Source organism: Pleurodeles waltl, chromosome 7, assembly GCF_031143425.1.
Source record: "Pleurodeles waltl isolate 20211129_DDA chromosome 7, aPleWal1.hap1.20221129, whole genome shotgun sequence".
Lineage (NCBI taxonomy): Eukaryota > Metazoa > Chordata > Amphibia > Caudata > Salamandridae > Pleurodeles > Pleurodeles waltl.
In genome coordinates this window covers 105,195,989-105,221,609 of record NC_090446.1, presented here as the reverse complement: position 1 = coordinate 105,221,609, position 25,621 = coordinate 105,195,989, and positions in this window count along the sequence as shown.

Genomic DNA, 25,621 nt, shown 5'->3' with positions numbered 1-25,621 from the left:
CCAGGGCCAACGACCGCGGGAGCACCGCCAACAGGCTGGCGGTGCTCTCTTGGGCATTCTGACCGCGGCGGTACAGCCGCATTCAGAAACGGAAAACCGGCGGTGTACCGCCGGTTTTCCGCTGCCCTGGGGAATCATTCCGAACCCCATACCGCCATCCTGTTCCTGGCGGTTTTGGCCACCAGGCACAGGATGGCGGTATGGGGTGTCGTGGGGCCCCCGTAACAGGGCCCCACCAAGATTTTCAGTGTCTGCCATGCACCCCTTCCACTCCGCCGGCTCTATTCGGAGCCGGCATCCTCATGGAAGGGTGTTTCCCGCTGGGCTGGCGGGCGGCCTTCTGGCGGTCGCCCGCCAGCCCAGCGGGAAACCCAGAATATCCGCGGCGGTCTTTTGACCGCGCAGCGGTATTCTGGCGGTCCCAGCCAGGCCGGCGGCTTCCGCCGCCGGCCGGGGTCAGAATGACCCCCTTATTCTGTCCAACATAGCATTTTACTGTATAGTTTTGAGTTACCTCAGAATTAACCTTCATGAAGGATAGATGATGGCACAATCCAGCCCACAGTGCATAGTTATCAGCCCACATTCTTTCACGGCAGTTGTATTGACATTCTAAGGGCATTGACAGGAGGCAAACATCAATTATCTCCCTCATGGTTGATGTGTCACATTACACAGAGACAAGGTTGTTGTGTAAGTGCTATTTATTTTAAAGTGCTTTTGTGCTATATTTACATTGTACATGATTGTGAGTCCATTAGTGTGACACCTTACATTGTGATCCTACACAAGTACAAAAGGACATGTCATTGGACATGCTGGGGTGAAGTGTCATACATTGCAGAGGGACATGATTTGCCAATGAGTTAGTGAGAGACAATCACAGGGCATTGTGACAAGGTAAACAGTGGGCTGGAGAACAGTCCTTGAGAGCAGCTGTTGCAAGACTGGCAGGTTACGAAGCACAGGACCTTGGTTATAAGTGGCCAGGTGGCAGGGACTGGTGCTACTGGGTACTCTTACGGGTGAAAGTGATCTGTTCCACGTCTTCATCTTCTGATGTGTGTGTTGCCTCCTCTGCCCTTGGTGGTGGTGTGTTAAAGGGCAAAACACACCTCAGTGTTTGAAGACGTGAAGTCAGACATCCCGGTAGCTGCCAGCGGTGGGGCTATTAAGGGCAGTACTACAGCAAGGAGGAGCTGCTGGTTCTTAAGAATAACAGCCACATCACTGTGGTAGGCAGCCAGGTCGGCCCTGAGGGGGTCAATATTGCATTTGTGCACGCATTGAAAGGTTTGTTGATGGAGGTGTTGTGTCAACTCTCTTACAGCTGTGCTGATTTCCTTCACACTTTTTTCAAGTTCTTGCAAGGTTGATGTTCGCCCTTGCATGGCTGCTGCCTGTTCTGCAGTTGACAGCATGCACGAACGCACCCCTTCTAGGCTGGCTGCCATATTTTCCTTCCCCACCAGCACCTCCTTGGCCAGCTCCCGCTGTACTCCAACTACAGTTCTCTCAAAGCTGGTGCCAGTGTCATCAGAGTCCTCAGCTGGGTTGGAGCTGGCAGGTCGTACAATTGGGGTGGTGAGTGGGTCCTCTGTGATGGCTGCTGTATCTGTGCTCCTCCTTGTGACTGAAGGTGGGGTCTGGAGGGTTCCAAGGACATCTTGGAGGGTCTGCTGGCTGATGTTTGTCAGCTTGTCATCCATGTCATCAGGGAAGTCCAGGACAGGCATATCCCCAGGAGAGCCTTCGTCCTCTGCAACGAGATATTGTACAATTAGTGTGTCTGTGTTGTGGCATTGGTAATGTGACGTGCCTGCCTTCCTATTAGTTGCACATTTTGATATAGGTTCCTGTTCATTGTTTCTGTCTATAATATTAGCATTCTCCCAGGCCTATGCCCCACCTGCATGCCACATGTAGTGTGGTCAGTTTGGGGACTTGTCAGCATCACATCCTCTAGGTGTTGGTTCTGGTCAAATTGTATATTGCCACCTTCTTGTCCTACTCAACCCTCCGTCTACTTCCATTCTCATGGTGAGGCTTTGCACTGGCTGTGGGTGTCCTGATGGCACTTGCACCACACTTAACAATCTGGAACTGAGCCAGTCTCTGATATTTCACATCCAGCAATATGTTGCTGAGACCTAGCATAACTATGTATAGCATTGGAATGGCACACTACATATGTCAGCATTGGTAGTGTGTAATGTTGATGTTGGGGAATGTGTGCTACATTGGATTGCACTGATGGTCCTAGCAGTGTTCCATTTCCTCTTCTGACTGTGCGGGTGTATTTCACTAGCCGGTGACATATGTCCTCTCCCTCAATGCTGTTGTCTGAGCAGTATAACAATTGGGATGTTGCATGGTGTCATTGGAGCTATTGTGACCCAGGCACAGGGTGGACCCCAGACATACTCAGCATTGGGTATGACATTAGTGCTGTGTACCTCATAATGTTTATGACAATGGCTGATGTTTGTAGCAACTAGGGACATTCACATTTGACAGGATTAGCACATTTGTATTGATTTCAGGGGATTGATAACATTGTCATCCTGAACCCTCTAATTTGGGTGTGTTTGATCCATGGGCACGTAACCGCCATTAGCTACTTGACCTGCACACACAGCAGAGGTGGTAGTGGCAACTGTTGTCAATATTACATTCCACTTGCGGATATGGCTTGAGACGGTTAATTGAGCCCTAGTTCAGGTAGGGAGAATACCAGCTGTTGTGTGACAGCAGGCCAGTTTTACGTTGTATCCTACCCTCCTGGTCTGGCTTTACCTTTCGAACATCCTTGGCATGGCAGCATACCCCCATGCAAAGGTTGTTGGTGTAGTGTATTACTGTGCCCCAGGTTTCCTCTGAACAGCCCATGCCCCCGTGCCGTGCCCCTTTACCCATGCCACTCCCTGAATATCATGACTTACATGCATTGTGTAGTAGGTATGTCCACCCCCCCTGATTACAGTTAACATTTGTGCATTTTAATTCTCCATGCAACTTACCCTGCATCTGTGTTGTCTCCTGGTAGTCTGCGCTGTCCTGTCCTTGAATCCCTGTGACGATCACCTCAGGGATGACGGCTGCGACCATCTCCTCAATGTGGTCCAGGGCCTCCTGTGGTGCTGGACTCCCACCTCCAGTCTGCAATGCTACCTTCCTGTTCCTGGCCATCTTTTCCTCTGTCCTGCGCTTGCAGTCATGCCAGCATTTCATGCCCGCGATGACTGTTCTCCGTACTTCTGCCACACTGTTTATGTTGTCAACAATTTGTTGCCATATTGCCTCTCTCCTACTAATTGGCTATTTAGAGGTGACAAAAAGTTGGTGCTGGTGTTCAGTCACCTCTTTCACCAGAATTTCCTGCTCCTCTGCACTGAACCGACGCTTTCTTTTCTTCTTCTCCCTCTCCTGGGTCTTGTCTGGGTCCTCCTGGCTGGTTCCTGGTCTGTTGTCATCTTCCTGTGGTCTGTCCAGGCACCTGGGATTAATTTTGGCTCTCCTTAGCACATGTAGCAGTGTTTGCGCCTCTTTTTGACGCTATTGCGTCAAAAAAAGGAGCGTATCCAGTTTGCAACATCGTAAACCGGCTCACAGTAATTTTCGCTGCATTAACGTCGTTTTTTTTCTTTAAGACGTGACGCATTGGTTTGAGTAAAAAGAAATTACTCACACCTGTGGTTTGCACCGCCGTGCGTCAAAGTATAAATTTGATGCCCGAGTGGTGCAAAGAAATGCTGTTAGCCAGCGGTAAATTTTTTGACGCAAAACTGCGTTGGCACAGTTTTGCATCAAAAAGTATAAATATGGCCCACAATTTTATTTTGTGAGTTTGCACAGTTTTTATCTCAAAAAAAGACGCAACTGAGGTGCTAAAAAGTCGAAATATGGGCCATTGTTCCTTGGCACTCGAGATGTAAAATTTGCAAACCAGCTTTTACATTCGAAGCTGTTCTCATTGTTTTTACTCATCAAGGTCATCTATTTCATGGGCTCAGCTAAATATTACTTTTATTACTGGTGGAAGTTTAGTCATGTGATTGGTACAAGAAATCATGTGTATAGTTGAGTATAAATAATTGGTCCCTGCCTTTCCGCTTGGCTCCATTGATGGTCTATGGGGGGTCCCCTGTGGGAACTTTTTGTGATTCACAGACTATTAATTCTTTCAATGAACACTTTACAGACTCAAGCCAAAAGTGTTGCAAGTTTTCTTTGGCAGGAAGATGCATGGGACGGGAAGCTGATGGGAGGAAGATAGAGGCATTCAGGGTCTGGGTATAGGTGAGAGGAATGAAGAGAATTTAGAGAAGTATGAGTTGAGCTCATAATAAGATTCATAGGCCCTGTGGGTGGCATTTTCTAAGGGACAAGCCTTCTGAAGGGTGAAGTGGTCAGAAAATGGAAGGTCACGGATAGTCCCCAAGGGAAGACCGAAACAGCACATAGTTAAGGGAGAGGTCGTATGTATCACTAAAGGGCAAGAAGGGAATGTAATAGGGTAAACCAGGCACTAACTGGGGCAGACAGAAGCTGGGCTTTGAACATCATTCCCCTTTGTAGGATATTTGACTGTGCAGCTGCAGACGAAACAAGATGGCGCACGAGGTATACAGCCATTACAGAACACTCACAAGTGCTGGTGTGCCCGAAAGGGCACAGAAACCAGTCAGGATCTATCCAATAATCTTTTGTCAGAAGGGTCAGAAGTCCTTCTGCCCAAAGGTAAACGGAAGGAGGCATTTCAACGTGGGCTGAGATGAGAGAAGAGCAATTGTCAGCTTCGTGATTGATTAAGCTTCCAACGTCATAATTGAAGGGATTATTGCTACTGCACAGTATCCTTTTAAAAACATTGGCTGTTTTCATTGGTTAGAATTTAAGCTTTGTCTCTATTGCAATCACTTTGAAAGCATGGCTTTACAAGTGCGCCATCAGCAATGCACTTCGGTGCTCTTATCTAACCAGCGAATTGACAGCTGAGTGGCTTGTCATGGAAACAAAGTGGATCAGCTGCCTAGAGCCATCCCACAAAACCCCTGGAAGATTGCAAGAAAAAGTACAACCAATAGTCATTTCACAATTATGACTGTGGAATACATTATAGCCTCTTAATTAACATACTAAATGAAACCAATTAAGTCCTTCTGGGTCGAGAGAAATGACTGACAATATGCAAACACTAAATGATGCTTGCATTCTAGATGCATTTTTCTTAATCACATTTTGAAACAACTATTGAAAGTGACTGAGAGGAACCCTGAATGAAAGTTGGTAATAATGGCTTTCTCAGACACATCATTTTGTTCACAATGTGGGAAGACAAAAAGTGCACAAAACTTTCAGATGGCAAAAATATGTTTATCACAGTACACATCATAAAATGAAAATGACCTACATCCATCCATTACGAAACCTTGAAGCTCTCTACTGTCTATACGCAACCAAACAACCTCTCACAGCTGACAGGTAGAACTCCCAGAAGTATGCCTGAGGTTACAAATTTGTTTTTTTCTATACTAATGGCAGAAGGCGCTGTATGAAATCTGACACATGGCACAACCGCCACCCATGTCCATTTGTTCCACGTGGCCTATGTTATGTGTGAAAACATCAGCCAGATCTTTTTTTTTTGTTTTTTGCAAAAACCATTTGCTTTCTGGGACAAGTAGTTTTTCTTGTAACCGTAAAAAGTATGTGCTAAAAAATCCCTGAATGCACAAGGAGCTGGACAAAAACCCGGGACAGGTAGACAATGTCACACATGGCATGATGAGATGAGACACATCATTGTGCTTTATTTAATGTACATCACCATGTTAAGCCATTGTTCATAATACTGCATCTCTGCGGCAAATGACTCTGTGTAACAATTATTTATGCATGCCTTTGCACCTGAACAGGGAATCATCCAGAACTCCTCTGATGTGCAATGCTAAATGATCATGCACAGGTTTCAGTGCTTCTCTGATGCGCAGTAGCCAGTGCTCCCATGAAGCACATCAACCAATATTCGAGTGAGGAACATCACCCGTGCTCTCACCAAGAAAAATATTAAGTGATCCCCTGTGGTACATCACTATATGCTCCCCTGAGGGGCACTCCCTTTGCTCCCTTACAGCACATCACACTTAGGGGTGTTTCTCCCGTTGGTGCAGTGGCATCGGGGCCTGAAGAACTGAGGACCCTACTGCAATGTGGGGGGGCACAGAAACCGGCTGCAGGAGGGGCCTGGGGTCAGGCTGAACCAACAAGTGGGCTTCGGTCTCACGTGCCTGGGGGACATAAGGACACCATTGGTCCTTTCCTCCTCTGTCTGAGGCGTCCGAGTGCAGAGGTGTAGTGGACCATCTGGTCTCCATCACCAGAGGCAGTCACTGTGAAGGGGGCTTTGCAGAATCAGGTTGCAGACATCATTGGCAAGTCCACAGAGGGCAAACTTGGGGTGGGCTTCATCTCTAGGGGGCCTGGGAACCATGCTGGCATTATTGGTCCACTTCAGCCTGAGCTAGGCAGCTAGGGGTGCAGTGGTGCTGCCTGGCTTTGGGTTTTTGACTGTTACGGTCATCACAGTTCTTTCTTTGGATGCCTGTAAATGCAGGGAAGCAGCTCCTCTGCTCCAAGGGAATTCTTCTTGGTGGCTTGCAAAGCACTAGCAGCTTTCCCAGTTTCTTGGAGGCTGCAGCAGCAGGACAGGTCAGTTGCTTCTCGAGGGTTAGACGCAGCAGGCAATCTAGCAGGGTAGAAACCAAGTCCCCCGTGCTCCGCATGTTCAGCAGTGGAGATCTAAGTTCATGGAATCACATGGGTCACCCTTTCCCATCATTCCTAATTCCACCACACACAAGGTGGCGGCATTCCTGAGGCTGTATTCATTTCATTCTGGTCACCCTAGGGGTGTGTCTTTCCTGGAAGTGCAACACTCTTGTATAGCTGATTTTCCCACATGTCCAGGTGCCAGATGGGCCCTGGGGCAGGGGGGGTTGGCTTCCTCCTCTGAAGAAAACCAGTTCTGCATACCAAAGGCGGTGGGCTTATTTGAAGCTCCCTGTCTTGGAATGCAGATTTGATTTGCAGGTTATCCTGTTGGGAGGGGTGTGTAAACACCTTTCCCAGAGCAGGCATTGATTCTGACCTCCAGAGAGCAAAGGCTCTCACACTTCGGGTCACATTTTCATCTGTTGGTAGCAGCCTAGTTAGAACTAACCAGTGAGCTCACCAGCAGTTGGCAGGTTTTCAAGGGGCACCTCTGAGGGCACCTCTTAGGTGCCCTCTGGGTGAATGTATTAATAAATCTATCACTGGAGTCAGTGAGGATTTATTAATATGATATGGTTGATCCCAAACATCCCTATTTTCAGTGAAGCCATCATGTAACTGGGGAACTCGTATTGACCAGTGTCCAGATCAATGTACTTAAAATGGCTTCCCTTTTCACTTACTATGTCTAAGAATTGTCCAAGGCATAGTAGGGGCATATCTGCTCTTGCAGATATGTTGAAATATGTAATAAAATGCACCCTGTCTTAGAGCTGTAAGGCCCGCTGTAGGGATCATTTACAAAAATTACATGCAGTGTTTGGCGGACCAGGCACACAGGCTGTGTGCTATGTCATGTTTTCACTTCTAGGGAGCAGCTTGTCCCATAGCCTGCTGGGGCGATCTGCATGAAGTTGGTGCTGAGTCCCTTAGAGTGGCACAAGTTGTGCTTCAGCTCTTTGGGGCCCTCTTCAGTACCCAAGCCCTAGATGCCAGAGGTTCCATTTACTAGGAACTTACAGAGGTGTTAAAGGGCCTGGCCACTTGGGGATCAAGTGGCCAGGTGTCTTGCTTTGGGGGAGAAACACTGGCACTGGGGACCTGGCTAGCAGGAATCCAGTGCAATTCAGTCAAGGTTGCATGAAAAACCAGACAAAAAGTGTGTGTGGGGGGTGGGGGTACTGCAACCAGAACCCAGCTTCCAATAGACCCTTATTATTGCTGTATTTCATCATTCAAACAGTAGCCCGGGGACCTATTTGCTTCCTTGCACTAGGGCCCATGACACACTGGCTACGCTACTGAGCACACTATCCCCTTCATTGCACATCACCTTTTACCCTGATACACTTAATCCTGTGCTATGTTGATGAGCATCAATATACGGACCCTGCTGTAGATAGTTGTGCACGGTTGTTGTCTTGTGTGTTTTAATGTTTGTATGCATAATTCCCTTTAGCTAACACTAGTAACTCCCAATATTAGAGGCCTCCACAAACCTACTAAATTCCTGAGAGAACCACAAGACATTGAAGTAGATATCTGCGTCCTTTTAGAGAAAACCACAATGACAGTTGTGGTACACTATCAACGCACTTTATTAAGTTCTTGTCAAAATGGGTGCTCACTCCCAGGGCCAACTATCAAGAAATACACCAATACAAATGATTACTGCAAAGAGGAGGAAGGAGCACTCACACATCAATATTTGCAAAAAGTTTTCAATGGAAAAAGACAAGTGGGGTCTAATACCCTACTGGAAGACAAAACACAAGATCCTATATATCTTCAGTCAATAAAGATGAATATCACGGAACGGGTCTAGTAAAAGCATTCATTCTTTATTTCTTGCTTGCACTTAAAATACGAACATGGACACAGCCAATAGTTTCATCCCAAAAATTATGGACTTCTTCAGCACTGTTAAAAAACATACAAAAAAACTACTTAAGCCACAAATATTTTTGACAGAAAAGATTAAGCAGCAATTCATAAACATCATTAGTACAAAAATGCATCATACAAACATAAGTTATAAACAACACTAAACAAATATTATGTAGAATACATGTCCAGTGACAACAGTCAAAAGTCCCAATAGCAGTCATTAGTACCAAATAGCACACAAATTACCCACCATCATATCCCAAGAGACATGTTATATGGACTCTTTTAGTTATAACAACAATTCATCAAAACCAAAAAATGATAATCTGTGATATTCAGATAATCTATTCAATATAGAAATTTTTGAGAACTTGTTTTGGAAAATAAAATGATTTATAAATTTGTTCTTCCAGATCCACCGGAGCATGGCAAACAGGATTTCCCTCTATAGAAAAAGAAAATCCAAGTGCAGTCATCCACCACCAAACGTTGATCTCAGAAAACACAAATTCTGCCTACACCCATGATAATGATAAGTGGATTTCCTACTAGGGCTCCTTTCTCCTACTTCCGTAGATATAGCTTGCAGGTATCACACAACAACTGCCCGGAATTTCAGGCATAATTTTTAATAGGTGTGAGTATATTTTTTAACTCTTCAGTTATTTATTCTCGTGTCCTTCAGGATGCAAAAAGTAAGCGATATATACATATCTCATGCTACCTATATGACGACCCTAAACAAACACATTACTGCATAAAATAGCACAAGCCACCCTTCCAATTTTCACACACCTCCTTACAGAATATTTGATAAATCATAAAAATGCACATATACAATAATTATTCTAAAATTCCCTAATTTCAATTTACCCTTTTTCTTTATACCGCTATTTGAAACAAGGGGAAACCCCTGCATAGCACGCCTGGAACCAAACTCCTAACTAGGCGCATAATTGCAGCCCGCCTCCCCCAAGAGGCGTGACCAGCAAGTGTATAAAAATGGCTGCACACGCGTACATCACAACCAGGCATTTCTCATGCCCTCAGTTGCCCCTCCTTCATATTGCATTTCGAATTAGGGAGAGAGAGATCTGTGGCAACATAGTCCGAACCACAGTTCCAACACACAGTATTGTGCCTCCTGGGCCTCCTGGACATCAGGTATGACCATCTTACTGAGATCCAGATATAGGTTTGTAAAGCACTGAGCCAAGTCACATAGGGCAGGCAGATGGTTGACGGTTAGCGGGCAGTGGGCCAGACATCCAGTCACCCTAGTTGCATTATATGCCCTAGTCAAGGACAGTTTAAGTTCTTGTTACACATTGGGGGGGGGATAATTGAATACAGTTAATTATAATTTTTGAAAGACGCCTGAACTGTCAATAGAAGGAAGGACCCATTGGGGAGACTTGGGTCTAATTGATACTTAGCCTCCTTGTCACCCGCTGTCAACTGATTACACACTTCTCAACTTTGCACCAAATATGCGTTCATTGATTAGCACTGCTTAACCAACCTCTGGTACAATCAGTGGAAGGTTTGTCCATAGGCCTTCCAAGACAATTTGAGCTGGACAGATACCAAGATTAACAGCTCAGGAATGAAGAAACAAGCACCAGCATTTACAGGTTCTCCTTTTCAATATGTACATAATTTCCTATGTACAATATCACAGAGCAATGATCTTGAAGTTACTTCTTCTTAGGAGTGAAGTTTAAATCTCTTGATATTTCACAATATATGCACTTCAAACCCTTCAGCTGTTCACCTGACCTAGCTGGATAGGTAGTCTAGCAGTAGCCTAGCAGTGTAGAGATGGTTTACCGGATTCTAGTACCTACCAAGAATTCCTAATCTAGCACAGTCTTCACAAGTATATAATGTGATTTCTTTCCTCATTCTTGCATACTCAAACAGCATGCTGTCCCAAAAATAGTCTCTACATTCCTTGAATCCAGCATTGAACACTGACCTTTCATTAAAACATATTTTTCACCTCTCCTTTTTTTCTTCTTGCTTTCAAGTGTCCCGGCCTTCCCTTCCATTCTCTGCATGCCTCCTCTCTCACAGCATGACCTACTCTGACTTATGCATATTTAGCCTATTCTCTTCTGTTGTATTTCTGCAAATTTCTCACAGCTCATTTATAGAATCACATTCTCTCCTCCTTCTGCTGAGAGTCATACCTATGCAACCTAACAATACCTAATCTTCTCTGACTCGTCTATTAATCCCACCAACCATGGACATGAGCTCACACTCCCCCACTAATGATCATAACTATTCACCATCAACTTAGTCTGCCACAAAGAAACTGAAATGACTGCATGGAATGATTTGCTTTGAGCGCTCAAGACTAATTTCAATAACTAACAATAACCAATAACACTGGACTAACCACTAACCTTGGGTTCTGGAGCAGCATGCTGTCCGGCATAAAGAGCTTTGATGTCTCATTAGCCTAGTAAGTGCTATAGAAGTGCACAGGGCATTTCCCCGGTGGGTGGGAAGCCGGGTCTGAAAGCCCAGGGCTGTTGCCGGTGCCTGCTGTGGTTAATTGCAGCAGGGACAGGTAGACTTCAATAAAGAGAGAAAGAGAGGGAAAGGAAACTAGAGTGAAAACAATAACAGAGGGAGAAGAGAGAATAGAAGGAGACAGCAAGAGAATGAATGGATGGAAAGCAAGAGATTTCAGGAGGAGACAATGACAGCGGGCTGGTTTGAGCATTTTTTGCCAGGACTCCATTTCGTTCACCATTTCGGCCGGTGCACTATTCACAATCTAGACCTATATTTTTCCTCCACGCTTGTTTGTCAAGTTTCTGCCCGCCAATGCCATAGAGTGGCATCATGAATCTTGCGGGGGCCCCTGTAAAGTACATGAAGGGGGGCCCCACGCTGGTGGTGCCTGGTGCAATAGTCTTTTTTAGTGCCCCCCCACCTCTTTCTCCATTAATTCTCTAAACACCACTCTCCAACAGTGCCCCTCACCTCTCCATATCTGCCCTCTGACATACATTACTTTTTCTTTTTTGAAGTGCTACTCTGTTTTGAGGTCTGCATGGTACACATCCTTTACAGCAGGCACATTATCCCTCGGTGCTACTTTATGATGAATAAAAACTGCCACTAGACTAGGGCGACCAGATTTTTAAAGTCAAAAACAAGGGCAGTTGGCAAAAATAGAAAAAGAACTAGAATTTTACTTCAACCGAGCGCACAGAATGACAGCGCTCATCAGCATACAGTTACATAAGAGACACTAAGAACATAAATAAAATGAATTTTTTGCAGCCAGTATCATGTCTTTTAGTTAAATTGCTTTCTGCCAACTATCGCTGCTTTGGAAAACATAACAAGCATTTGTAATGCCATGGGTCTCGCGTTTGCTCGAGTTAATGTTATTTGCCTTGTAAATTCCTAAATGGACTTTTCTTGCCACACAAACTGAAAATAAAAAGTAAAACAGTTGACATAAGCGAGCCAACTCAAAGCACCGCTGTGAGCGTGAAGAGAGAGACAAAAGGAAAAAGAAGTTTGCTTGCAGTCAAAGTTGTCGGGAAAAAGTTCAATTATCCATGTAACAGGGTCGATGGCCAAGGCATAACAAAACCGCCCCAAGGAGGGACAAACGTAAAACAGTTACCAACTAAAGCAAAGGATTTTTGAACGGCAAGCCCATGAACGAGTGATAACGATGGGCATGTGGTGGGCATGGTGAAAAGCCCAGATACATACCAACACGTCAGAAAAGCATCACTTGCGCGCTGCTATACTCAACATAAAAACACCCCCCCCACCCACTGTTTTCAGTCAATCTCCTGTAAAAACCAGGACATGAGTGAAATTTCCCCACATCTGCTGGGACAGCTGGTGAAAAACTGGGAACCCTGGTTACCATACACTAGACACAATTCAGATCTCTCACCAGCAGTAACATTAATCACCAGATTATCTTGACATTTTTATTGCTGCCTGAAAACTGCTGGATGCACAAGAAAGTTCAGTGCTACTAAGCCTCAAAGCTGTTCTTAAACAGAAGCCACCCACCAAACTCAGTGCACTGGTCGCATCCCCCTAAATTTATCCGGCCCTGACCCCACGCCCCAGGAGGTCTCATACCAGGGTCCCCTGCACAGTGTCTTGTGGGCCCCTCCCGCACCGCGGAGGCTGCAGGGCTTATTGTTACGCCACCGATGCCACAGTATGTGCTGTGCACTGACATTTTTAAGACCCGTCAAAGGATGACTGAACGTCAGTTCCCTGGCCCCCGACCCCCGCACCTCCCTGGTGGACGTGGACGCAGTGCTGATTCCATGATATTACGTCTTCACTCCCAGGCCAGATAAATGTGCTCTGATATTTTTTTTCTTAAACAAGTCGTTTGGAGAATGCAAATGGGACTGTTTAAGAGAACAGAGGGGAGAGAAAGAGACTGCGGGATTCAATCAGTGCCATTATCTAGTTTATTCTGTCACCTTGATTGTGGCGGCATCAGGAAACCGCCCACTGATTTTTTTATGAAATGTGTCTTTCATTCTCCTTGATATAAGCAGAGCTCCCACAAGGCTGTGCCAGTCCTATCATTGTATTTCACTTTTAAATATTAATTAGATTTGGTGAAATATATCTTCCATATCACACAGCTCAGCTGAGGGGGTAATGTGTGTGCTGCTATTGCAATCCTGGCTCTTCTAGGGGCAGGCAAACAGAAAGAGATAAGGAAATTGACACAAGGGAGAATTATTTATTACAGGTGTGATGGTGTATGATCCGCACAAATATAGTACTTGTGTTGGGAGAGCAAGGGAACATTTACTATTGTCACACTAGACCTGTGGTTCCCAACCTGTGGTCCAGGGACCATAGGGGTCCTCAAAGCCTCCTCAGGGGTCCGCGGCTGCTTAGAAAATGAAATAATATTAGCTCCCCAGCTTTCAGTAATGACTCAGTGCGGGGTCCCAGGATTCCAATAAGGATTCAGTGGGGGTCCCCGGGTTCCAGTAATGATAAAGTGGGGGGTCCACAGAAGGCAAAAGGTTGGGAACCACTGCACTAGACCTCAAAATTTACATCCCGAGCTCTAAGACTGGCACAAAAGTCTCTATCAAGAGAAAGCTGTATACTGCACCAGAGGGTGATGATGAAGGTATCGGTGAAGCAGATGTGAAGGCCTAAGGGGCATTTGTTGGTTGTTAAAATAGTGTTCATGAGAGGTCACTGGGAAATGAACAGAGTGGGAAATTCAAAAGTTTATAGGTGCAGCTGGCGCACAAGGTTTCTGGTTATACGGGGATGCAGTGGAGTTGCCTGATGATTATAGTAACCAATGTACAGTTTTGCTTGTTTGCAGTTTTTCCCTATGGTTGTCGCACTGGTTTAATTGGGCACGGAGTTCACCAATTTGATGGTGAACTTCCATATTATGCCATGCTTGCCTCGGTAGGCAGTCAGACAGAGATGAGCAGCTCCAAAATAGTTAAAGGTATGGATCCTGAGCCATACGAGCCTAAACATTTAAATATTTAACCATTTTGTATATATATATATATATATATATATATATATATATTTATTTAATGTGTGTGTGCACGTCAATGTGTGTGTTGGTGTGAGTGTACATGTGTGTGCATGGGTGCGTGTGTTTTCTTTTTTGTGGCTTAACCTAGTCTAAAATATTTGAAAGTTCTGGCTAAGGCAAGCCTGTCCTTGAATCTTTTCCTATAATTACAAGGATTCCAAAGGATACTAGGGCTCATTATTTTTCTATAGTGCTGTGAGAGACTGCATCTAGGTTTACGGAAGAAAGAGCTGAGTTACACGACATGTTAAGGTAATTCAGTAGAAGATATGTTTATTATACTGATGATACAAGGTTCTATGCCAATCTGATTTTGTTTCTTACAGTTTTCTGTAGCAGTCTGGAAAGAAGTGTGATGAACCTTGCTTCAGTGGTTTCTCTCTCGTCCATTTGCCATTTTCCCCTCTGTATAGGTTGCTGTGATTTCAGTTACAATTAGAAGTCATGGTCTCTGTTGAGGTGAAGAAGACTAAGGCCCAGATTTACAAGCAGCCTGCGGCACCGATGCGTCACTTTTTCCGACTCATTGGCCACGCAGACTGCTGAGCTATATCTACAAGGCCATGCAAAGCCACTTTGAGTGCCTTTATATGGCCTTGTAGATATGGAATACAGCAACACAGCGCAAGTCACTGCAGTGCATTACTTTGCGTTGGGGTCGTTTCCATGGGTGTTCCCATGCAACACCCATGGATTGTGATGCATTTCCAAATTTACAAGGTTTTGTAAACCTGGGAATGCGTCAAAAACCCTGCGCCACCACAGGGGTAGCGTAGAAGTGACCCAACAGAGATAAATATCTTTATTTCTCCCCGTTTTTACTCTTTCCATGTGTGCTGCATTTTGCAGCACAACTGGAGAGAGGAAAACTGCCCTTGGGATTGTTTTTGTGCATCCTCGCAACACAGGCAATCTTGTACCATGGTGCAAGGGTGTCTGCATTGGCACAAGGCAGCAATTGGTGCACCAGCACAGAGGAAAAGGACAGGAATGCACTGTATCTTGTAGATACGGCACATTCCTGCCCTTTTTATTTTGACACAGGGCAGTGCAGCAAGAAGGCTTGCAGGGCTCCACTTTCACCAAAACATTGTAAATCTGGCCCTAGCTTCATGGCACTCCTGCAGATTAGTGAAACGAAATCCATGAAATGTGACATGGGGGAGAGCAAATAGACGGGCACTGACACATATGCAATAACAAAGACGTGTGTACACTGACCCAGTAACACTGAGAAGTCCAGAAACATTATTGTTGAGACACAAACACAAGGGGACCAGCAAAGGGACACTGAGAAAGGGATTCCCTGAGCTTTGCCTATACCCTCCCCCACTAAAACCAGATGGCCACCGCAGCTACCTGTCCCCCTGACTGTTCCATCAAGGTCTCTCTTGTAATAGCCAAGTATATTGAGTGTAGTGCAGACTGACAATGGGATCAGGGTAGGCCCCAGGGCGGTGCGACCAGTGTCACCGCACCGGGTGTTGACTTCTGGTGGAGGCACCCTGTTTGCAAGTATATTATAATTTTAAAAGCACCTGCTGCAGCATTCCTTGAGCCTCAATCAATTTTCAGGCAACAATAAAAATGTCAAGATAACTCTGGTGATTAATGTTCTGCCTGGAGAGAGATCATAGTTTTGAGGGGCACTGATAAAGGATGGTAGTAAGGCAATTCGAGGCGGAGGTGGTCATTGGGGAGGGGGCAATAAATACTGTCCCACAGGGCACCAACAGGGCTGACTGGCCCTGAGTGGGATCATATCTCAGTATGCTTGCTCACATTATGTGCCATGTTCAGAAGTGCCTTTAAAACCATTCAATTATAGTCGATGGTTGTTAGTAAAATGTGCCTAGAAATGCAGCGCTTGCCACACCTGTTACATTCAGCGCTTAGAGCTGGTATAATCATTCTTGCCTTTCATGCTCTGTGGTGTCAGCCCTCACCTAGTGGCTCTCATCCTACACGCAGCATCTTTCCTAGGCATGATTTTCTTGTCAGTTTGTTTCTTTTGATGTGGCTGCTGTTTCTCTTGAACTTCCTTGAAAGTGTAGAATTACATTACTGGAGACACACAGCTCTTCAGAGAGCCTCGGCAGCTCCAGCTGTCAATCGCTTTGAGTGATGTTGGAGTGTAGCTTTTATAATCGAAATTAACATGAAATGCTTGCAAAATGATGTGTAATGAAGTTGCATAGAAAACGTGATAGACTAACATTAATGCACACGTTTGAAATTTGCCCACGGGGAGAGGCCACCAATGTATACGATGACTAATGAAATTGACTAATAATTAATTATTAATGTACTAATGTATGATTCTGTTTTAGCATTAAGAGTTTTAGGTTAAGGGTTTTGTTGAATTAATCATTAGGCCTTAGTTAGCAAGGGTCTGGGCCTAGCTGCCTGGTCTCATATTAAATGTGTTTTTCTAACGTGCAATTTGCTGTCTTCCAGAAGGACATAAAACTGTACTTTTCCAGAAGCTAGAGATGTGTGTGTAACCGTAAATTCTTTCTCATGAGATCCGACTTGCTCAAGGATACATTCTTGCTGAATGCAACAGTGTAATTCGCAACAGGTACAAGGTCGCCCAAACTGGTAAAGACAAAGGCAAGGAGTGTAACTTTTCTTACCTGACATTCTACCCGATGAAGACGTAAATCACAGGTGCCAATAAACTGCATGAGAACTGATTTAAGTGAAAATTCTAGTAAGGTGATCAACAGACTATTGGATAGAGATAATGATGCACCAAATACTGACCAATTGGAAATTAGAGACTTGTCCGGCAAATTCAATTTAATAACGTGTCACAAGGAGAAATCAGACATTGTGTGCCTTTATCCTGCCACTCTTACTCAAACATTTTCGTGTCTCTTACTGAGACATTAGAGGGACACTCTTAGTGTTGCTCTGATATTCTGATTTAGTCCTTGCTATTGATACTTTAAACCATCCTCACTTTGTCTTACCCGATATTTACTTCTCCTCCTTATGAGGGAAGTATTCATACTTACCCTATCCTGCCGAGACTTTGCTGTTCTATTCTGGCTGATGGTGGATCGACTGCTGTCCTGAGGACGTAGACGGATTCTGTATGCTGACCCATTACGGAGGGTAACTATATGATGATGGAATTGTAATTGTCTGTTTGCCTTTTCTTTCTAGGTACCAACTGCTCTTTTTATAGAGGCCATAGTTAGATGTTTTCTGAATTTGTGTTACTAAATTGTTTTGCATGAAGCCCAACATGCGGATGCCAATCAGAGGTTAGTTAAGGAGTTCACTAATTTGGATGCAAATAGACAAATGACTGAATCTTTTGCTTTGTTGAATAATGTGCTAATAATACTCTGCTAAAGTTGATTCATGTTGACGTCATGCTTTGGTCTAATGTTCATGATCTTTGCTTTGCTTAAGTCATATTCAAGCTGCCACATTGTGACATTGTTAATGTGTTTTCTGATATTGAGACTGGTAAACCTGCTAGTAGAGTGTAACCAATAGGGAATAAATATCATAAATCTTACTAAACTCGTGTGGTTGTTCATGGCTGAAAGGTCATGTTTGGTTTATATTCTTCTTAGTGCAATTATCTAACGTGATTGATTTGTTATGGTGACAATTGATGAGGCTACTGATCTAGTGATTGAAATGCGGGATAGTTATCTTGTCTTAAGGTGTCTCAAATCAGGGTCAAAAGGTTCATTGGCCTAAAACGAGCCCCCATGTAAGTAAAGCACCTAGGTCGGGACGCGTTATCAGTGACAACACACGTGATCCCCAGGTAGTGGCTTTGGCTATGTTGAACGTCAGTGCGATGCCCTGCAGCAGGTTCTACAATTGTTTCCCAGCAAAGTAGATCATTGTGCAGGATGAAAACACCCAACGTGGCGGGGCAGACCTAACAAGATAGCAAGTAGCTAAAAGGGTTTTTAAAGAGCGGTGGGGTACTCAGAGCCAACATCTTTATTTGTTGCCTGGGAGACCGTGGCCAACTTCACATCATCTTCAAAATGTCACTTTCCACAGTTCCTATTGTGTTGATTTAATCCCTTTGGAGTTGATTTGCTCTGCGCCCTGTCCTCCCAGCAATCATTTCATGCATGGTTAGCTTTGGTAATTATTACCCCGGGCTAATATCATCACTCTCCCGCTTCAGAGCTGCGTCTCTTAGCGCTATCAGCGTTCACATCCCTCATTTTAATTACAATGTGCGGCTTCTTTATGTGTTTTCTTGGACAGCTCACATGTGGCCTGTTGCATATGTGAGTGTAGGTTTGGTGTTGTTTATTATATATTAAACTGCGCACCACCAGCATCTGTGCAAAATTGAGGGTTGGCAGACGCTTGGATACATTCTCAATTTTTGGCTGCCGGCTAAATGTGTTTTTTGCACCAAGTTTTCGCTTTGCCCTCATTACAGAATTTGCGTAAATTGTGCGCTCTCTTACTGAGTTTTGCATGGACAACTTAGTCCAGGCGCCACCTGGAGGAACTGCATGAGCAAAAGAGTCCACAGGATTATATCACCTGCAAACCAGTTGCAAAGGCCAGTTGCTCACGTTATTCCTCATTAAAAGTCCAAAAGGTGACACTGGGGGGCACAATCCACCCAAAGCCTTGTACAAGCGGTATCTCATCAAACGATTGTCTGCCTCGGCAGGCCCTGAAGACCAGTTAGACAAGAATATGAGTGCAGGACACTGGAACTGGAAATCGCCGATTCCACCGATAGCCTTGCTCCATATCTGGGGATTATCACGTATTTCTCGTGGAATGGGGAATAACACGCACACCTGGGAATGCTGGGTCCATTTCTCTATGTTTATCCCCAAATAACGTGCCCTAATCTGCACACATTTACCACTTGCCTGGTGCAGGAGGTAACTGTGGGTTTGGACTGTTTTACAGCCATGTGTGTTTTCGGTGGGGTGGGGGCGCGGGAGGACTACTGTAGGTGAGAGGGGGTCAGGGAGCTAGCTTCACCCAGTAGGCTGTGACGCTAGTGCAGGAGAGAGCCATTAGGTGAAGTATTTGCTCGCCGACCCTGCATCTCTGACCAGAGGCACAGATCCTGTCTGTATCCTTAGGATCCGGAGGCCTCCAGACGGCCCCCACTCCCCCCGCCAGGAATGCACGAGACGACAAGCTTTATTCGTTGGAAGAAGTATCTTTTATTTTTAAAAAGACATCATATAGAATAACTCATAACTTCAACAAGCCAAACATCAAATAGCAAGTATAGCAAGGTTAGTTAATAAAGAAAACATTTTTATTTACATGTTACTGAGAAATTACTTGTGACCATAACCAATCTGACAGGATCCCTTCCTGTCCTGAACCACCATTTGGACCACACAGGTGACCCATGTCTCACCTGTATCCGTAGGAGGGACGGTTAGGGCCTCAAAGGTCCTTCGCCCTCCCCACCCAAATTCAGCCGGCGAACTGACACATTGATGGTTCGAGATCTTCTCCCTGCCCCCCACTTACGACGTGGAACCATGTGTGACCAGGCGAATGCTGCCCCTGGGAATTGCTTTGCCACTCTTGTGATTTCAAGGAATACCGTCTCCCTAAGGGTTTTCCGGCCTAAACGCACTAGATCATTGCCCCCCAAGTGAATGATGATTAGGTCCGGAGACTGCAGTCCCCCTCGACTACTCGCCAATTCGACCAAATGTTGCAGCTGGGTGTTGCCTCCTCTGCCAATGCCGCACCAACGAAAAGCCACGTTGTGCAAGTCTGCCGGTTTCGACCCACGGAGCTGCTGCAACCGGTATGCCGCCCGATGGACAAAAATGAATGCCCCAAAACCCAGACTACTCGCTGAGGCATCTGACTGAAAGAAAAGAAACATGCGCGTGAGACATCACCACTGAGCAACCCAGTCCCTGTTACACCAACTCTGGCCCGATGTAACGTTAGTAACATTCCGAAGACCAACAACCTATATTTTTTACAGCGGACGCCGGAAGGCCTGCTGCCGCCGCTACCGTGGCTGCGCCAATTCTAAAGGAATGGGATGAGTATCCTTGATGATCCACTCCGACTGATTTCAGGGACAATTTAAAGACTTCCGCGAATTGGTAGCATGACAGGCAGTCTCCGCAGGGGTGAATAAAGAAGGCCAGAGACTCAGCCATAGGGCGCACTGCCATATAATTGTTAGTGATTAACACAGGGCATAAGGGGGAACCAGGCGCCTCACCGAGTGTGATGCGTGTTCCTTTCTTCAGCTGGTCGGTCTTTGATTTACGCAACATAATGTATAGAGCCCCAATGCAAACCGTTACGTCTTTCTGCTGTAGGCCCCCCAAGTGGTCACCCTTGGAAGAGCCTACTAACTCGCTGATGCGGAAAGCCCCATAAAATGCCAAAGTGAAGGCTGCGGCGAAAAGCGCCGCCTCGGCGGGTGAAGAGCAGACGGTGTGGAGCGCCCTTAAAATACTTTGTAGCAAAGGAGGGGTGACGGGACGTCTGGCATCAGAGCAACCCGGGGATCCCTTGGCCCAACCCCGCAAAGCCTGTTTTACGATGAAAGTATTCAGAGGCCTCTCCAAATTAACTATCTTCGCGAAGAAACGTATCGCTGTCAAGTGGGCCTTCGCGCATGACACAGGTCGACCTAGGCTACGCAGATGTTGAAGAAACGCCCCCATTGCTGGTTCACAAAATGTGTCTGCGATATGCCGGGCATGCAAGAATCGCCTGTAAAGTAAAAAACTGTTCTCGTAAGCTGTTTTTGTGCATGGGGCAAAGGATGATGCTACTAAGTCTGGGAGGAAGGGGCACCAATCTTCCACAGAGATTCTGGGAACTCCGTCATCTTCTCCTTCGCCTGGGGGTGATACCGCAAAAAATCCTGCATTAATGAACGAGACAATGCGTCAGCTGCGTTGTTATGCACCCCAGGTACGTGCTTCGCCTTGAACGTGATGTTGTGCTGGAGACAAGCCAGAATCAGGTGTTTCAAAAGGCGCAAGACCAAGGGGCAGGAAGCCCCTTGGCGGCTGATAACTTCCACAACCGCCATGTTATCTGACCAGAAAATGACCACCCTGTTCCTGAACTCCGTTGCCCAGATGTTCACAGCGACCACAATCGGGAATAATTCTAAGAACGCTATATTCTTGGTCCAGCCCCACCTGACCCAATCTCTAGGCCAGTCTGCCCTACACCATAAAGGGTCCAAAATTGCGCCGAAGCCTATGCTACCCGCGGCGTCAGTGAAAAGCGTAGGGCTGGATATTGCTTTATGCGGCCAAATGACCGACCCGTTGAATGTCCTGAGGAACAGATCCCACAACCTCAGATCGTCTTTAACCTCTCTAGACAGCCAAATGTGGTGGTGTTTTTCTTTCAGCCCTGCCATTGAGCGAGCTATTGACCTAGAAAAGGGGCGACCCATGGGGATGATTCTTAGTGCAAAGTTCAGCTGACCCACCAGTACCTGAAGCTGGTGCAGGGTCACCTTTTCTTGAGACAACATAGCCTTAATGGACTCCTTGAAAGCCAACAGTTTTTCCAAAGGCAAGCGGCACTCCCCGGCCATGGAGTCGATTTCAATCCCCAGGAAAGTGATGCAAGTAGAAGGGCCGACCGTTTTTTCGGGGGCAAAAGGAACCCCAAATTCTTTGAACAATGCGATTAAAGCTTGAAGGGCCCACCTGCATCTATCAGAATTAGGGGGTCCCAGAATCAAGAAGTCATCTAGGTAATGAATGACCTCCCGGTGTCCTGTACGTTGAGAGAATACCCACTGAAGAAAGGAGCTGAATTGCTCGAAATAACTGCAAGATATGCTGCAACCCATGGGCATGCATTGGTCGAAGTAGTACTCCCCCCTGAATTGAAAACCCAGCAGATGGTAGTCCTCGGGGTGCACGGGGAGCAGACGGAAGGCGACTCAATGTCGTCTTTGCTAACATAGACTCCCGGCCCAGCGCTTTAACTTCTCTACCGCATTATCCACTGACGCATAACGAACTGAACATAGCTGCGGATCGATGGCGTCGTTAACTGATGACCCCCTTGGGGCTGAAAGATTGTGGATCAATCTGAACTGATCTGCTTCCTTCTTAGGAACCACCCCCAACGGGGAACAAACAAAACCAGATAGTGGAGGATACCTAAAAGGACCGGCAAGCCTGCCCAGGGACCTCTCTTTCTCTATTTTCTTAGCAACCACCGAAGTATTCTGTAAGGCACATATTAGGTTCTTACAGTGGCTTACCGGGGAAACATTAGGGGCGGGAATCCTGAGGCCAAAGGAAAAACCGTTAAGAAGTACCGAAGCCGCGTCCAAAGAAGGGTAAGCCTGTAACCAAGGGCGCACCGCTTCTAACCTGACTGGGGAGGGGAGAGGAGAATCAATTTGATGGTTTACTGTGCTCCCGACCCCGCTCTTTTGATTTCTTAATACACTTGGATTCAGGATGGGAAGGGTGTCCACAAAAGGAACAGTTATGCTCGAATTTGCATGTTCCAGCAGGACGCGAACATGTCTTTCTGTTAAATGCCCAGCAAGACCCTTTCTTCTCACCGGACAACTGGGGCCGAAAGGGCTGCCTCCCTGGGACCTTGTTGTTAACACATTCGAGCCACACATTCACTTTGTTTGATCCCACCCAATGGAAGGATCCTCTACTTTCGCCCAACGAAAATCCCTATCATACTCCAACCAGGCAGACCCCCCGTACGTGTGTTGAGCTTTCAATATCTTATTGGCATAATAAATCAAAGAGGTGCCCAACTCTGGTTTTTTCTCCATCAGGATTGACATAAAAACATTAAAGCCAAATAGCCAATTTGTGATGTTATCTTCAATTTTTGGCTTTCTTTCACTATAGGAAGATGATTTATGTTCCTTCTCCTTCACTTCAATCTCCCTTCTTTTAGCCCTTATTAAAGAGAAAATGTCCACGAAGTCTCCCTTCCAAATTTTTTCCCTCGTTTCTGTGCTAACGTGGGCTGCCAGCTTACCTGGTCGGATAATAACGAATCTGTCTTCCCTTCCTTGGCCGGGATGTCCGGACTCGGGAGCTTGCTTGGGTTGGGCTGAACGTCCTGAACCGGTGGGGGAGATGAGAGACAAATGCTCGGTGCCGGGGCGACACACGGGCTATTGTTCGAGGACTGCAGCGGGTTTGAGGAGTGCGCTGCCACTAGTGAATCCACCTGATGCTTTAAGTCAGCTACTGTGTTTTGCCACGACCCGTCCGCCCCCCATGGTGTAGTGGGTAGTGGGTGGTGGGGCGGTGGTGGCCGGGGCGTTAATACCGGCCAAAAGCTTAGACACTTCCATTAACGCCAGCCTAGATGGCTCTTGATCTTGCGCCCGGGAATCGACCGAGCCCACAGGCGGTGGACCCGATGGCGCGGGAACAGCTACCCCCTGGTGCGGTGTGGGTGATGGCCCGGGCTGAACTGTAGGTGCTAAGGCCGCCAAGGAATTGCGAATATCCGCTAGGTCCCCTTCTATACCCCCGCCTGAGGGAGTCGTGGAGCCCGAGTTAAGAACTTGTGGCGTGGGGGCGGCACAGTGAGCGGGGGCTGTCCTGGGAGGCTAGCTGCTGCCGGGGGTGACAGGACGATGGTGGCCGGGGCTGCTGCGGGGGGCGTTAGTACTATGGTGGCCGGTACCTGCGCTTTTCCATTCCTTCTGCGCTTAACTGGGGGGAAAGCCGCGCTGGGGGCCACATGGGACCGTTTCGGACGGGAACCCCTAACCTTGCCCCCCGCCATCACGGGACCCCCGCCGCCCTCACCGGTGTCCTCGCTCCCCAATTATTCCAAGACTAATCTTAGTAGCTGGGATAATTCTGGGTCACGCCCACTCCCATTCTGCGTGCTAGCCCTTTTTGGTGGCATCCTGAACTACCCTGAGGGAAACTGCTAAAGCTATGCAAACGCTGGTATAACCCCTGCTTCTTTTTTTTTTTTTTTAACCTAAAAAGAATGTAAAACACAACAACATCAAAGGCAAGGACTAACCAGGACACCCTCCAAGAATGCCCCTTTTTTTTTTATAATCTACCAAAACAAATGTGCCACCAACACCAAATTAGACCTTCTTTTTTTTTTTTTTTTTTTTAAATTAACACAACACTGAGCAAGCCCAAGGACAACCCAGCACTTAAAATGTCAACAGTTCCTTTCTTGCAAAGACCGCCGCGGGTCACCAATGCCTTTATATTTTATTTATTTCTAAATGTATTTCTTTGCCTCAACCCCCCCCACCGGGTAAAATTGCCCAAAGGCACTACGCCACACCGCGCGTCAACAAACTGCATGCGCTTTTTAAAATCTGCACTCAACCCCCCCCACCGGGTAACGTTGCCCTAAGGCACTACAAACAAATCACACCACACCGCGCATCGTCCAAACTGCATGCGCTTTTAAAAATTCTGCGCTTTGTAAAACGCAGTGTATTCGGCAAAATACTTACTTTTTGCCGCACGGGGCTAATCCCGATTTGATAGAATCGAGTTCTCGGAACCCCAAACAAGGCAACAACAAACGCTTACACGTGCAAATAAATCATATTTTTTAAAACAAACCCCTGTGCTGCCGCGCCACTATTTTTCCCGTAGATTGACCCGGTTCCAGACCCCCGCCAGGCCCCGATCACTGTGCCAAAGCGCCCCCACCCAAGTAGGCAGAATATAACTTCTAAAAACCCTTCGACTACAGCCTAAGCGACCGCCCGCACCGGCCGCTGGCTGCAGCGCCGAACTAGCTTTCTCCCACCCGAGTGCGTGTTCTCTCCCACCCCCCCCCGCCTCTGCCGCGCCGAACAAACTCACCTCCGCAACGCCAAGGGAAATCCAGGCGGGAACAGGAACCGTCTCACCTCCGCTGGGCCGGCAACACCAAGGGAAGTCCAGGCGGGAACAGAAACCGTCTCACCTCCGCTGGGCAGGCAACGCCAAGGTAAATCCAGGCGGGAACCGGGGAACAGGAACCGTCAGGAATCGAAACAAACGTGGGCCGCACGCCAGGTCCCGCCGCCGCACACAGGTAAAGAAGGATTTATCCTTCTTGGGGGGGCCTTTAAATAGCCCCCCACCAGTGCGCGGCGGCCGGAACCGGCCAGCGGCCAATGTCGGCCCCACGACATGCCCCCTGTGGCATGACTTCCGCCCTAACGCCTTTGCGAGGCATCAGGGCGGAAATCCGGCCAACTCCCGCACCCCCGGCAGAGAGGAAAAGGGGGGGGAGTGCCCCAGGGCCTCAGAGGCCCCGTCCCCTAACGGGCCACGCCCCCCCCACTGCGGGCGGGCGCTTTACCCAAAGAGCTGCACCGGCTCAGGAGAGAGCTGAGAGACAGAATTTGTTTTGTTTCAGGGCCCGTGTTAGGGATCG